Consider the following 15,831-nt stretch of genomic DNA (forward strand, 5'->3'; position numbering starts at 1 on the left):
TCAACTAATAACAGGAACAACCGAGAGCCACGACAAACACTCCAACTCTCTCCTACACCAAACTCTTATGCTATTAATGATCCAAATTATTTTCATATACTTCCTACAGACGAGTCCAGAGATAGGACGATCTGGCGAGTAAACTGAAGCATGATACAGGTGTCAACGGACATCAGTCAGCCCACTTGTCACCACAGGGGATAAACTAATAACATTATAACCTGCAATTTTGTATGACTCCTTGTGGCCATTTAAATCAATAAAACCCAGGGTTGTGGCAATGTTTTAGCATAAGGTAAGGCATACAGGAATGCCTGGTAATGTCTAGTCCTTGTATGTGCTTTAGGCAACCAAACTGAATAACAACATTGCTCGTGTTAGACTATTTTATCTGAGTTTCTTATTCAGTACAACCTTTTAAACCCAAATAGGAATGCGCTTTAAAGATCCATTTATTTGGAGATTCTACTTACCACAATCTAAATTACCGGTCTCTGAAAGTACTATGAGATAAGTTTAACTAGATGAGTGTTTGCCTATCCACACCCACATGAGGAATGTGACAACACTGAATAAAGAAAGGGGCTTTGAGCATTCAGCATGCAACAATTTGACATGACATAACCAATATAGCCAGGTCATACCTACCCCTCCTACCTACCCCCTAACTCCTTCCCCCAATCCCATCACTCCTGCCCTCCCTTCTATGCCCCTCACTCCTACCCTCCCTCCTGCCCCCTCAATCCTCCCTCCTTCCCCCTCAATATGCCCCTCCTACCCCATCACTTTTGCCCTTTCTCCTACCCCCCCTCACTCCTCCCCCCTACCCCCTACCTCTCTCCTACCACCTCCCTCCTCACTCCTCACCTCCTGCCCCCTCACTCTTACCCCATCAATCCAGCCCTTCCTTCTACCCCCTCACTCCAGCCCTCCCTCCAATCCCTTCACTCCTGCCCTTGCTCCTGCCCCCTCCCTCCTACCCTCTCATTCCTCCCTCCTACCCCCTCCCTCCTACTCCCTCACTCTTCAATACCCCCTCATTCCTCCTCCCATTCACTCGTACCCCCCCCTCACTACTACCCCCTTACTATTCCTCCCCCCTAACTCCTCCTCCCCTTTCACTATTCCTCCCTACCCTCACTCCTCTTCACCCTCATTCCCCCTTCCCTCCTCACTCCCCCTTCCCTCCTCATTCTTCCTTCCCTCCTCACTCTTCCTTCCCTCCTCACTCTTCATTCGCCCCTCACTCTTAATTCGCCCCTCACTCCTCCTTTCCCCTTCACTCCTCCCCCCCCATCACTCCTCCTTCACCCCCTCATTCCTCCTTCCCCCCTCACTCCTCCCACCCCCCCGTCACTCCTCCTTCCCCCCTCACTCCTCCTTCCCCCTCACTCCTCCTTTTACTCCATCCCCGCTCATTCCTTCCCGTCCCTTCCCCCTCCCTCTTACCCCTCACTCTTGCCCATCCTTCTTCCCTCCCTCCTACCGTTCTTCCTGCCTCTTCACTTCTCCCTCCTACCCCCTTCACTCCTCCCACTCACTACTCTTCCCCATCAATCCTCCCCCTCATACCTCCCCCTCACTAATCCTTCTCCTCACTCTTCCTTCCCACCTCACTCCTCTACCCCTTCTCTCCTCTACCCTCCTCACTCCTCTACCCTCCTCACTCCTCTACCCTCCTCACTCCTCTACCCTCCTCACTCCTCTACCCTTCTCACTCCTCTACCCTTCTCACTCCTCTACCCTCCTCACTCCTCTACCCTCTTCACTCCTCTACCCTTCTCACTCCTCTACCCTCCTCACTCCTCTACCCTCCTCACTCCTCTACCCCTTCACTCCTCTACCCCTTCACTCCTCTACCCTCCTCACTCCTCTACCCCTTAACTCCTCTACCCTCCTCACTCCTCTACCCCTTCACTCCTCTACCCTCCTCACTCCTCTACCCCTTAACTCCTCTACCCTCCTCACTCCTCTACCCCTTCACTCTACCCCTTCACTCTACCCTCCTCACTCCTCTACCCCTTCACTCCTCTACCCCTTCACTCCTCTACCCCTTCACTCCTCTACCCCTTCACTCCTCTACCCTCCTCACTCCTCTACCCTCCTCACTCCTCAACCCTCCTCACTCCTCTACCCTCCTCACTCCTCTACCCCTTCACTCCTCTACCCCTCCTCACTCCTCTACCCTCCTCACTCCTCTACCCTCCTCACTCCTCTACCCTCCTCACTCCTCTACCCTCCTCACTCCTCTACCCTCCTCACTCCTCTACCCTCCTCACTCCTCTACCCTCCTCACTCCTCTACCCTCCTCACTCCTCTACCCTCCTCACTCCTCTACCCCTTCACTCCTCTACCCTCCTCACTCCTCTACCCTCCTCACTCCTCTACCCTCCTCACTCCTCTACCCTCCTCACTCCTCTACCCTCCTCACTCCTCAACCCTCCTCACTCCTCAACCCTCCTCACTCCTCTACCCTCCTCACTCCTCTACCCTCCTCACTCCTCTACCCTCCTCACTCCTCTACCCTCCCTCCTACCCCCTCACTTCTACCCTCCCTCCTACCCCTCACTCCTTCCCTCACTTCTACCCCCTCACTCCTACCCTCCCTCCTACCCCCTCACTCCTACCCTCCCTACTACCTCCTCACTCCTACCCTCTCTCCTACCCCCTCACTGCCTTCCCTCCCTCCTACCCCCTCACTCCTACCCTCCCTCCTACCCCCTCACTCCTACCCTCCCTACTACCCCCTCACTCCTACCCCCTCACTCCTTCCCTCCCTCCTACCCCCTCACTGCTTCCCTCCCTCCTACCCCCTCACTCCTACCCCCCCTCCTACCCCCTCACTCCTACCCCCTACTACCCCCTCACTCCTTCCCTCACTTCTACACCCTCACTCCTGCCCTCCCTCCTACCCCCTCACTCCTACCCTCCTTCCTACCCCTTCACTCCTACCCTCCCTCCTACCCCCTCACTGCTTCCCTCCCTCCTACCCCCTCACTTCTGCCCTCCCTCCTACCCCTCACTTCTATTCCCTCACTCCTACCCTCCCTCCTACCCCCTCACTCCTACCCTCCCTCCTACCCTCTCACTCCTACCCTCCCTCCTACCCCTTCACTCCTACCCTCCCTCCTACCCCCTCACTGCTTCCCTCCCTCCTACCCCTCACTCCTACCCTCTCTCCTACCCCCTCACTCCTTCCCTCCCTCCTACCCCCTCACTGCTTGGCACTACGAGAATCAACTACAACCACAAAGGAGGAATGAGAATGAGAAAACAAGAGACAAAGAGCATAGAGAATAGCATAAAGTTCTGCCGTAAAGACGCTAGCCTCCGAAGGGAGGCGACACATGTAAGTACGGTCAGGAAAAACAACAGAGTAGCCCATACCATCCGCAGAATTAGACCCATCAGGGAAGATGGAAATAGAGTGGGAGTGCGAAGAAAAGTGCTCAAGGAAGAGGTTTTTCAGAATTGTAGGAGGGGTAAAGGCTTTAGTAATACAAGTCAAGGACGTACAAAACTTGGGAAGGGGGACTCTCCACGGAGGTAATGAAGGAACAATACGAGGAGAAACATTAGAAATATGAACAGAAAGAGAATCCTGTAAGCGAGATAACTGGACAGAAAGTGGGAGACAATGAAGAGGAACAGGAACCACAGGAGGAGGAAAAGTCAATGCACGACAGAGGCAAGAGGAAGGATGTTGGAAGGACCGCGCAAGATAGTGAAGACAGCAGCGATCACTGCAGTCCTGAAGAGAGAGAAAGCCAGTGTCAACATACAAACTAAGGGCGGGAGTCGAACGAAAGGCACCAGAGCCGAGACGCAACCCAGTATGGTGCAAAGCATCAAGACGGCGAAGAGTAGAAGGAGAAGCAGAAGAGTATGCAGGGCAACCATAATCGAGTTTAGACAGGACGAGAGAGGAGTGCAAATAGAGGAGCGTGCGCCATCCGCTCCCCAAGAAGTATGGGACAAAACCTTAAGGAGGTTAAGGGCCTTAGAGCATTCAACTCGGAGGCAAGAGATATGGGCTGACCAAGACAAACGAGTGTCAAAGACTAACCCCAAAAGCTTCGCGGAATCCCTGTACACAATGAGATGACCATAAAGCAACAACAATGAAGTAAACGTCCTTTCAGTAAGAATCTATCATTCACTGAAAGTTGCTGCAGTTAAAAATAACAGAAAATACAAGTCCCTAGAAATAAACAAGCAACCTTTTTGACTAAGGAAAAGAAGGTAGTTATTCTACTGTATAAGTCTAAGTATTCACTTAGATAACTGTATCCAAGCATGGAGGTTCCCCCCCCCCTTCCCTTTCAGAAAAACATCTACTTTCAAAAAAGTTTAACATTGGCCAACAAAAATGATTCCAGAACTAAATTGCCTAATACCAGGAACAACTGAGAGCCATGACAAACACTGCAACCCTCTCCTACCCCCAAGTCTTATGCTATTTATGATCCAAGGTAATTTGAGATACTATACTGTACTTCCTACAGACGAGTCTAGTGAGAGGGTGATCTCCTGGCGATTAAATTGAAGCACGATACAGGTGTCAACGAACATCAGTCACCCCACTTGTCAGCACAGTGGATAACTAATGACATCATAATCTGCAGTGTTGTATGCCTCCCTGTGGCCATTTAAATCAATAAAACACAGGGTTGTGGCAATGTTTACAGCATAAGGCAAGGTATAGAGGAATCCTGGAATGCCATGTAATGTGTAGTCCTTGAATGTGCTTTAGGCAACCAAATTGAATAACAACATTTCTGGTGTTCGGCTATATAATCCGAGTTTCTCATTCGGTATAATGTTTTAAACCTAAATAGGAATTCACTTTAAAGGTCAATTTATTTGGAAAGTGCTAACCAGATTCCAAATTACTGAGCTCTGAAAGTACTACAAGGCAAGTTTAACCGAATGAGTGTTTGCCTATCCATACCCCCATGAGGTATGTGACAACACTGAATAAAGAAAGGGTCTTTGAGCATTCACAGTGCAGGTATTTGACATGACCAATATAGCCAAGTGTTAAAGATCATTCTAAGCAGTTCTGCACAATCCATATACTATCAATTAATATAATTGTACAATGGTGCTTGGTGGATGATATTTCCTATTAAAACTCATTGGACAACTGTTTGTATTAGACATTTTAAACCTACAATTGGTAGCCCTAGATATCGCACTACAGTATTAATTACAAGATGAACAATGTAAAATCAATACCACAACAGCAAAGGATGACGGCTTTTCAACAACCGACAAACACGCAGGTCTAACACCAGCCATCCCGAGAGAGGACGTCCCAAGCATGTACACCCCACAACTTTACATCACCTTTGCTACCTCACGCGAGCACGCAACAGCATGAGGATGCCATACTCCCAAACCAACTCCATGCACTTTGAGGCTTTAACAACTCAACATTTAAAAAGTTGATTTAAAAAATCAAACACCTGAATTTTTCCCTAATTAAATTTACTAGGGAAATGCACACCAAGCCATGAAACTTACAATGAAGATGAACAAACTACACACAACTGTCAGCAAATTTCCACATACCACCCCCTTCTCACTCCTGCCCTCCCTCCTTAGGTGCTCTGATTGGCTGAGCACCTGAGCCACCACCACTCACCTCTTGTTGTGAGAGCCTAAAGCATGTTTGGTTGCACTTTAAAAGTTCCCGAGTGTACTCGCCTAATTGTGAGTACCGCCTGCCCGGTTCACCATTTTGTTTTTCAATCTACCTCAATTTACCCCTTTACAGTCAAATATTATGCAAAATTCTGTTTAAGACTTGTCCCTTCTTAACTTAAATAACTGCTTTGGCCATCTGCAATCTTTCTAGGTGGGTAACAATGACTCTTGAGGCCAGAAAGGACTTATCAAACGGCGATCATAACAATACGGTACACACACAAAATCACAACCTGATATACACCAAGCAGAAAATCCACTGGAGCTGTGAGGCGACGTAAACCCTTGCCCAAGGCACTGGCAGCTGCATACTCTACCACAGTATATTATTGACTTTGTAAAAGTCTTACAACCGGATTTCCCCATAAATCACAGCAAGTTTTGAGGCCACTCCTTGAGTCAACGTCTTACGTAAGCCCTACAAGCACTCAGGTGAAGGCTGAAGCAGTTCAACATCATACGCCCCAACTTCAAATACACAGTTGAGAGGCGGGACCAAAACGTGATTTTCTGTGTGTGCCTGAAGTTGGGGCATACGGTCTTGCTTCACCCTTCACTTTACCCTTCACCGGCGTACTTCAGGGGTTTTATTTAATACTTGGACTGGCTTCAGTAGGGCCTTCAGACTTTCTGTGGCTTCACAAGTGTCACGTGAATCCCCTGCATAGCAGTGGAACTGCCTTTTCCCTTCACCTTCAATGCCTCTGCACTGGAAGTATACATCTACACCAGCCCAGAAGAGTCATCAGTCCTCCCACCTCTCCATACCCCCCAGGGCCTGGCACGGCCTGGTACGACTCAGAGGCAAGCCGGGCGCCACTGCTAACTGGCAGTTTGTCCCCACAAACATGCAGTTAGCCGCTTTCAACTGACAGTGGTACAGCTCAACACAAAGGCACCGCCAGCCACAACAAGCAGTTTGCTAGTTGACCAGATGTCCACCTCGTGTTGACACTGGATGAGTCATCACCGCCGGACTATATAAAGAGCGCTGCCTCCCTGGAGAGGCAATCTCTCCCTTAGTGCTCTAGGATCACCTTCGTGTCTCTAACCCGTCGTCCGCTTCCAGCCAACGTCGTGTGACTGATGCCATGGTGGTATGGTAGCTGTCTTCAGAACACCAGTATATCTTCATACTTTTATTCATTGCTTATAGTTTATTTTTTGCATTTAAGGTCATACTAACTTGTTCACCTTTGCATTACATGATAGTCAAGTATTGTCATGTGTTATTTTTGTTCATTACTATTTCAGTAAATTGTTTAATTATTTATTTGATAATTTTCATTTGTTTCCACCTGCAACTTATACACTGCAAGGCCAATAGCAGCATTTCTTTCATTTATGTGAGGGAGAGCCATACCATCTTGGTTCAGTATAGCTGTGATACCATAATCCCGTCACACAAGATATCCAGTTGTAAGACTTTTACCATCAGTGGTGGTAGAGTATGCAACTGGCAATGCCTTTGTTACAGGTTCGCTTCATCTCACAGCCCCAGTGGATTTTCTCACACATTTGAATACATGAAACAACTTTATTTGATACATTCCAAACCAAAGTACTGTACAGTACAGTAATTATCAAACCATCAAATGTGTGGGATAATCATAGTGCGCTAAATATCACTAACGTCGCCAATACAAGAACAAAAACGCATACGGCGAACAATATCAAAGGTATTGAATCTACCAAGAATTTTATCGAGGGACAATTGACAGTGAGGGATGGTCGGGAAGCAAGACATGTAAGTCCTGGAAGTCAGGACATGTAGAGACAACGGTTTGGACAATAAGAAGCAGGGCAGCGCTCCATTAAGTGCCCGTGAGTTAAACGTGTATGACCAATATACAACCTCGCCAGAGCCGTTTCCCACCACCGGTACGTATACGGTGGTAGGAGGAAGGCCACGGGAACACACTACTCTTAAGAGCACGCAGTTTGTTACCAGTAACAGAAGACCAACAACCCTGACAACGGGCAAGAATGGGGAAATGAATAACTGGGTAAAAGTCATAATAAGGAATACCTTTACGGGAGATGGGACAGGTACAGATAGCTTCCTTAGCGGCAGTGTCCGCACGCTCATTTAAGAACACACCAATATGGGTGGGAATCCAGCGAAATTCCACTGTCTTAAATCTACTGGAGATAAGAAACAGCCAATGTTGAATTTCAACTACCAAAGGATGGACTGGATTAAAGGATTCTAGAGCCATGAGGGCACTGTAAGTGTCAACTACAAACACAGAGGAGGATTGACAGCGAGAAAAGAGTTGATGAAGAGCATAAAGTTCTGCCATGAAGATGCTAGTCTCCGGAGGCAGGAGACACAAAGGTGCAGTCAGGAAAAACAACAGAGTAGCCTACACCGTCTGCAGACTTAAGACCCATTGGTGAAGACAGAAATAGAGTGGAAGTGTGAAGAAAAGTGTTCAAGGAAAAGGTGATTTAGAACTGTAGGAGGGGTAAAAGTTTTAGTCATGTGGGTCAAGGCTTACAGAATTTAGGAACGGGGACCCCTCCATAGGGGCAAAGACGGAATGACACGAGGGGAAATATTGGTAACACAAACTGAAAGAGCATTTTGTAAGAGAGACAACCGTACAGAAAGAGATAGGTAGTGAAGGGGAACAGGAACCACAGGATGGGTAAAGGTCAAGGCATGACATAAGCAAGAGTGAGGGTGCTGTAAGGACCGTGCAAGGTGGAGAAGACAGTAGCGATCATGGCGATCCTGTAGAAACAGGACGCCAGTTTCAACATACAGGCTTAGGGTAGGTGTCGAAGGAAAGGTACCAGAGCTGAGCCGTAGCCCAGTATGATGCAGTGTGTCCAGATGGTGAAGGGTAGAAGGAGAAGCAGACGAGTAAACAGGGCCATAATCGAGTTTAGACAGAACGAGAGAGGAATGTAAAGAGAGGAGCAGTGTCGATTAGCTCCCCAAGAAGTATGGGACATGACCTAAAGTTAGTTAAGGGCCTTAGAGCATTCAACTCGGACGTAAAAAATATGGGGCGACAAAGACAAACGAGTGTCAAAGATTAGCCCTAAAAGCTTTAGCAGATTCTTTGTACAAAAGGGGATGACCCCTGTTACCTAACAGTAAATAGGTATCTGGGAGTTAGCTGTTACAGGCTGCTTCCTAGGGGGGTGCGTGTGTGGGAGAAAAAAAAATTTAGTAGTTAACCACTGAACTGCTCTGTCTCCAAATAACACCCTGGTGCACAAGAAATAAATTCTTTCCAAAAACTTTTTTTCTCTTCTTATATTGTTAAAATGCAGAGTCTGATCACGGGGAAACTAAACAAAAAATATTGTATGTGACTTATTTTAGCTGCGATGGAGCTGGGAAGTTGAGCAAATTATGGGCGCTGAGCAGTTGGAGCGATGGGGGTCTGTCGGCCCCGCCACCCCGTGCGACGGCAGTTGCTGCGAATAAAATGTTGCACAATTATTTTGAAGTTTCTCATTCATTTCTTCCTTTTTTTTGCTGTAATATTATTTAAAAGTGTGTAATTTGTGGAATTTATATAATTCAAAGTATAGAACATCGCTATGCTCAAAATTATGGGCCTCATATATGCGACATATTCTACAATAAAACAGTGCTTTTGCTGTTATTACACTATATACACACATTGTATATACCCATCTACGTATGTATTCACCATAACGATCCACTATGTTGGTATGGTGAGCCCAAAAAACATGAGTGAGCTGCCACACCCTGCCAGTCCTCCCTCCCTCCTCCAACACATTACAGTACTCGCCAACATTCCTCCTCCCAAAATACTGTTATTGTGTTTATTACACTATTTACACACGTTATGTATAAGTATGTACATGTTTTATTCATGTACATACGTACATACTTGCCATCTCCTCACCTCTCTCTCTTGCCTACTTAATGCACTTGCATCCCTCATCTCATCACAATCGACTTTATAATGGTCCAGTACAGATCGAAATGTCGTCGTCTATTCAATTTCCAGTGTGTGGTTTGGTCAACAATGAAATCTTCATGCAAGATCTTATAAAGAAAACCCCTAGAACGAGTTTTGCAGATACGAAAGAGTTTAAGGTGAGTAGGGGATGGTTTGAGAAATTTTGAAAAAAGACGTGGTATTCATAGTGTTGTGAGGCATGGTGAGGGTGCCAGCTCAGACAAAGTAGGGGCTGAAAGATTTGTTCGTGATTTTAAAGATTTTGTAGATACTGTATTAATGGATATATTCCACAACAAGTGTTTAATTGTGAGGAGACATGGCTATTCTGGAAAAAATTGCCGAAGAAGACATACATTACCCAAGAGGAGACGTCACTGCCCGGACACAAGCTAACTTGGGCTAACTTGTGTCAGGATAGGCTAACTCTTGTGCTGTGTGGCGATTTGAAAATTAAACCCTTGCTCGTGTATCATTCCGAAAATCCAAGAGTTTTAAAAAATATATAACGTGCAGAAAAACTGTGATGTAGAGTGGTTTGCCCTGCCATCAAAAAATATCTGCAAGAGAACAGTTTGACACTAAAGGGCCTGCTTCTCGACAATGCTCCTGCTCATCCTCCAGACTTGGAGGGTGCATTGTTGGGGCCACTTTTTTTTTTTTAGGGATATTCCTGCATGGGCCCTAAGTTTCTGGCTAATGAACCAATGACATGAAGGAGGAGTTTTCAACCTACCTTGTGTTAGGTGTGCAGGGGTCAATAGGCTGAACATGTCAGGAGCAAAGGGGGGCGTTTGCCTCTTCAAACACAATTGTGACCATCTTCATCTCTTCGAACTATCCTAAATGCTCTCTTCACCTGTCTGACCAAATTGGGTGTCCAGACCACCTTTGAATCTGAAATTGTAAAATTAATAGCAATTTCAGAATATTCAGTCCATTTATACTAACAAAATTATACATACAGTACTGTAATTGAAATTTTACAGAATGATAAAGGCAATTTAGCAACTTTGTTAAAATGCACATGGGGGAAATACATGAAAATAGGTTAATATTGTTTGTAAGGTTGATGGGAAATGTTTATTACTTTTATGATTTAAAAGATGTATAGCCCTAATACTCCATCCTGGGTGCATTCCACCAGGTAATGACCACAGCAAAAGTTTTCCACGAGGCTCTATTGTCACACAAACTTTTCACATTTTCAAACTTGATTCATCTTTCCCCCCCCCCCCCTCGTTCCAGGGGTTTTCTTTAAAAGGTCTTCATGCAAATGCCTTGGTTTCTCACAAATGATGGCCTCTGAAATGCTATCACCTGCTAACTCCTTGTTGTGTATCCAAATTAATAAAAACATTTTAACATCCTCAAGTGTTTGTGTTCTTTGTTTCGGGATTGTTGATATGCCTTTTGCCACTTTAATGCTCATAATGTCCTTTTTCTTAGCAAGTATAGTGCATATTGTTGACATAGATTTGTTGTACTGCCTAGCTAGTTCAACAACCTGTGCACCATTTTGATGTTTATGAATGCTCTCTTGTTTTTCCTCTATGGTCATTCTCACATGTGTTTTCTTGGCTTGAACCTTACCACTGGCTTTCTTGGGACTCATGGCAAGAAATATCATAACAAATTTTATGTTCAAATAGCCAAAAATCCCAAAACAAATGTACTGTAATGCTTTACAAAGAATTCAGGCGCGATACTTACTAGGCAGGAGACACTGGTAAACTGAGGCGCGATCACCATGCCACCACGCGCTAGGTCAGCCCATACGTATATCAACAAACTCCTTTCCCGAGGCAAAGTTTGTAACCCGATTCAAATTTTTCGAAGAAATTAGGCTCGTAACCTGAAAAGTTCATAAATATTCATTCGTAAGCCGAGGTGTCACTATACTGTATATAACTAAAAAATTAAACTCAGGATTACTTTCAACCCCCACCCCTTTTGCTCTACTCCATCGCCACCTACCTTCACCCCCCTCTATGATGTACTCTTCCATAGACACCTACCTTTGCCCCCCTCCTCCCCTCTACTCCTCCATCATCACCTACCTTCACACCCCCTCCCTTCTCCTCCTCCATCGTCACCTTCCTTTCACCCTCCTCTATGATGTACTCTTCCATAGACACCTACGTTCACTGCATATAATGCTCCCCTCTACTCTCCATCGTCACCTACTTTCACCCCCCCCTCCGCTCTACTCCTCCAGGGTCGTAGACAATTTCACGAGCGTGAGAACTACGAGTTCTCTAACCACTCTCACACTCCTACTCTCTCACCAGTGAGGGGGAGGGAAGGAGGGAGGAAATGAAGGAAGAAAGGTGGGGGAGAGAGAATAGGCAGGGGGGAGGAGGGCCTAGATACATTTCTTCCATATAGATAGGTAGACTGAGGGAGAGCTGCTTGCCAAGAGCCCTATCAGACAGGCTTCCTATTCCTCAACCCTCCCTAATATGCCACATCCTGGTCAGGACAACTTGCTCGATTGTTATTCTTGGTGTGACTCGAGAACTGACCTCGAGGCGGGGCATGGGCATGGATTATCTCCCTGGGGCACGCACCTCCCTGCCCCAGCTCTCTCTCTCTCTCACATAATCTATCAAGGGTCTAACATGAGGTCATTGTGCCTACCAGAAGTGTATATGTCCAAGGCTGGCCACCTGTCTGGACCATTCAAATGTATAAACACATAATTAGTCTATTAAAATTATATATAGTGCAACAATTATAAATTAATTTGTTCATGGTCATTCGTTTATCAGTATTTTAATATGAGGTATATATACGCATGTATGTATACGTTGACGTACACATATATGATTATGTGTATGGAATGATTATGATTATGTGTAATCATATATGATTATATCTAATGGAATGCATTAGTAAGTGATGTGGTGGAGGCTGACTCCATACACAGGTTCAAGTGTAGATATGATAGAGCCCAATAGGCTCAGAAACCTGTACACCTGTTGATTGACGGTTGAGAGGTGGAACTAAAGAGCCAGAGCTCAACCCCAGCAAGCACAATTAGGCAAGTATATGAACGAATGCACATGTACACTTTCAAATGAATTAAGATACCTTGAGATACACAATGACTTAGTTTAAATAGTTTAAACACATTATGGTACTGATTTTGACATGCTGATGTCTGGAAGGGAGAGGGGGTGTGGGGGGTAATTGTCTGAGGTGGAGGACCAGAGGAGGGGGTCAGTGGAAGGATGGTGGCTGGAGGGATGCCATTGTTCTAATGGTTATGAAAACAATTATTGATGGCAGGAATTCAGTGGGTGTGTACTTCACCCGCACCATCACCATACTGTGCCCTGCTACAACCCCCCCCCCCCCCCACTCCACCCATGCTGTGCGGGGCGTATTACACATTATGGGATAACCGACTGTCTGCTCGTTATGCTGCCCTTCCTTTTGAAAATTGTCTGCTTTATCGACTTCCTTCAAGACCACACGTTAGCCTCTTATCACGCTTCAGGGATACGGCCTCATCGCTCTCGAACTTCTTGTTGTTGTAGGGGATACGAGGCACACCCAATATCCCCCTTACATTGATCACATCAGCACACTAATATTTTTACTATTTCGGACACCAGATTTGTCTGTTTCGTATATGTATAATTGTTCAATATTAAAACCACAATAGAATGCTCTTAACAGTTACAATTTTCAACTTAAGAGCCATATAGTTGGCAAGAACGCCGCCCGCCAGTGCAAATGTCTCAGACCCTGTTGGAATATAACCAGTCTGTCAATCGGGTCAACCCAAGTGTTGCGTTTCCATGCGTTTCCAAAAGGGTCGCCCATGTTGGAATCGGTGAATGCCCTAGTAATATTGTTGAAAACATCTTAATAACTTATTAAACCAAAGGTCTTTTTATGTCAGAAGAACGGCAGAAACTAGATCTATATATGAAAACTCTTTCAGGACAAAATTTAAAGTAAAACTAAAGATATTTGTAGTTGTATAAAAGTTGCCTTTTTCATCGGTCGTAGAGCCGGAAATCCGCAATATTCATTAATTTATTTATTTATTTATATATATACAAGAAGGTACATTGGGTTTGTGAGAATACATTGGATAGTACAGTATTTACATTCTTGCAAAGCCACTAGTACGCGCAGCGTTTCGGGCAAGTCCTTAATCTAGCAGATAATTTTAAGTAGGTAATTTCAATCATTATTGATAAATGAAAGATACATTACAAGAGAAAAATGAGATGAGAGAGATAAGTAAGTATATTAAAGCACATTGTTATATTAAAGCTCTGATTGATTACATTGACAGCTTGATTAGTAATTTAAACAAGATTAATAGACACCATACAGCAGATTGACAGCACATATAAGACAGCAATGATCACAATGGTAAAGATGTTCAGAATGGGTACATAAAGATTGAGAGACTGGGTAGCAAAAGATACACATAAACAAGATTTATAAACACCATATAACAGATTGGCAGCACATATAAGAAAACAGCAATGTTCACAATGGTAAAGATGTTCAAATTGGGAACATAAAGGTTGGGAGATTGGGTAGCAATAGATACAGTGCAATTTTAAGGCAAAAAGTGAAAAATTATAAAATTATGAAGATGAAATTAGGTACTTTTTAGTATTGATTTTGAATGATGTAAAAGTTGGACAGCTTTTCAATTCAGTAGGGAGTGAGTTCCATAAACTGGGTCCCTTTATTTGCATAGAGTGTTTACACAGATTAAGTTTAACTCTGGGGATATCGAAGAGATATTTATTTCTGGTGTGGTGATAATGGGTCCTATTACATCTGTCCAGGAAGAGTTTCAGACAAGGATTTGCATTTAAGAACAGGGTTTTGTAAATGTAGTTGACACAAGAGAATTTGTGGAGAGAGATTAAGTTTAGCATGTTTAGGGAGTTAAACAAGGGGGCTGTGTGTTGTCTGAAAGCAGAATTTGATATTATTCTGATAGCAGATTTTTGCTGGATGATGATGGATCTAAGGTGGTTTGCAGTGGTTGAACCCCATGCACAGATACCATAGTTGAGATTGGGATAGATTAGTGCATAATATAGAGAGATGAGAGCAGAGTTAGGAACATAATATCTGATTTTGGAGAGTATACCAACTGTTTTAGAGACTTTCTTAGTTATGTGTTGTATGTGGGTACTGAAGTTGAGTCTCTTGTCTAGGAATATGCCAAGAAACTTTCCATCATTCTTATTGCTAATGTTTACATTGTCAATCTGAAGCTGAATTGCATTTGTAGATTTGCTTCCAAATAGGATGTAGTAGGTCTTTTCTATGTTAAGTGTTAGTTTATTGGTTGACATCCATAAGTGGACTTTTTTTAGTTCATTATTAACAACACCATTTAGTGTATGTGGGTTGGGGTTGGAGTAGATGAGGGTAGTAACATCAGCAAACAAAATAGGTTTCAGAATGTTAGAGACATTAGGCAGATCATTAATGTATATAAGAAAAAGAAGAGGTCCCAAGATGCTGCCCTGTGGCACTCCAACAGTTATTGGTAGAATGGGAGAGATTATATTATTGATGGCTACACATTGGTGTCTATCACTAAGATAGGATTGGATATAGTCCAGTGCATGGCCTCGGATTCCATAATGATGGAGTTTACTTAAGAGGTAATCGTGATTAACAGTATCAAAGGCCTTTCTCAGGTCAATGAAGAGTCCAATTGGAAACTCATTTTTGTCAAGAGCTGAGTAAATTATATCAAGGAGACTAATAATTGCATCGTTGGTACTCTTTTGAGAGCGGAATTCAAACTGACAGGGGCTAAGAATGTCGAATTTTACGAGATAGGACTAGAGCTGTTTGTAGATAATTTTTTCAAATATTTTTGATAGTATGGGTAGGTTCGATATTGGTCTATAGTTGTTTATGTCTGACGGATTACCTCCTTTATGAACTGGCGTTACTCTTGCTTTTTTAAGGATATCAGGGAAGGTATGACACTCAAGGGATTTGTTGAACAGCAGAGCTATAGGTGGCGCAAGGGCATGGGAGGCGCTCTTGTATACAATGGATGGGATTTCACTGATGTTCCCAGCTTTGGTTTTTAGTGAGTGTATGATGGACACAACATCTGACGGGCTGACTGGTGAGAGGAGAAGAGAGTTTGGATAGCTGCCTGAGAGATATG

The 15,831-nt window shown here is 44.5% G+C and overlaps 1 protein-coding gene across 2 annotated transcripts in view; it reads right to left on the reverse strand.

Moving 5' to 3' along the window:
• Positions 1-15,831, reverse strand: part of LOC123772493 (uncharacterized) — a 73,246-nt gene that overhangs the window by 4,697 nt on the left and 52,718 nt on the right. Inside the window, exons 6-8 of one of the 2 annotated variants that reach the window (XR_011228913.1) lie at positions 11,370-11,511; positions 10,393-10,553; positions 9,039-9,141 (exon numbers count right to left, since the gene is read on the reverse strand). The gene's annotated coding sequence lies outside the window, so the exon portion shown is untranslated. Of the gene's footprint in view, positions 1-9,038; positions 9,142-10,392; positions 10,554-11,369; positions 11,512-15,831 lie in introns of those variants that run through there. The other variant, XR_011228912.1, reaches the window with a different exon arrangement.

Source organism: Procambarus clarkii, chromosome 17 (assembly GCF_040958095.1).
Source record: "Procambarus clarkii isolate CNS0578487 chromosome 17, FALCON_Pclarkii_2.0, whole genome shotgun sequence".
NCBI lineage: Eukaryota > Metazoa > Arthropoda > Malacostraca > Decapoda > Cambaridae > Procambarus > Procambarus clarkii.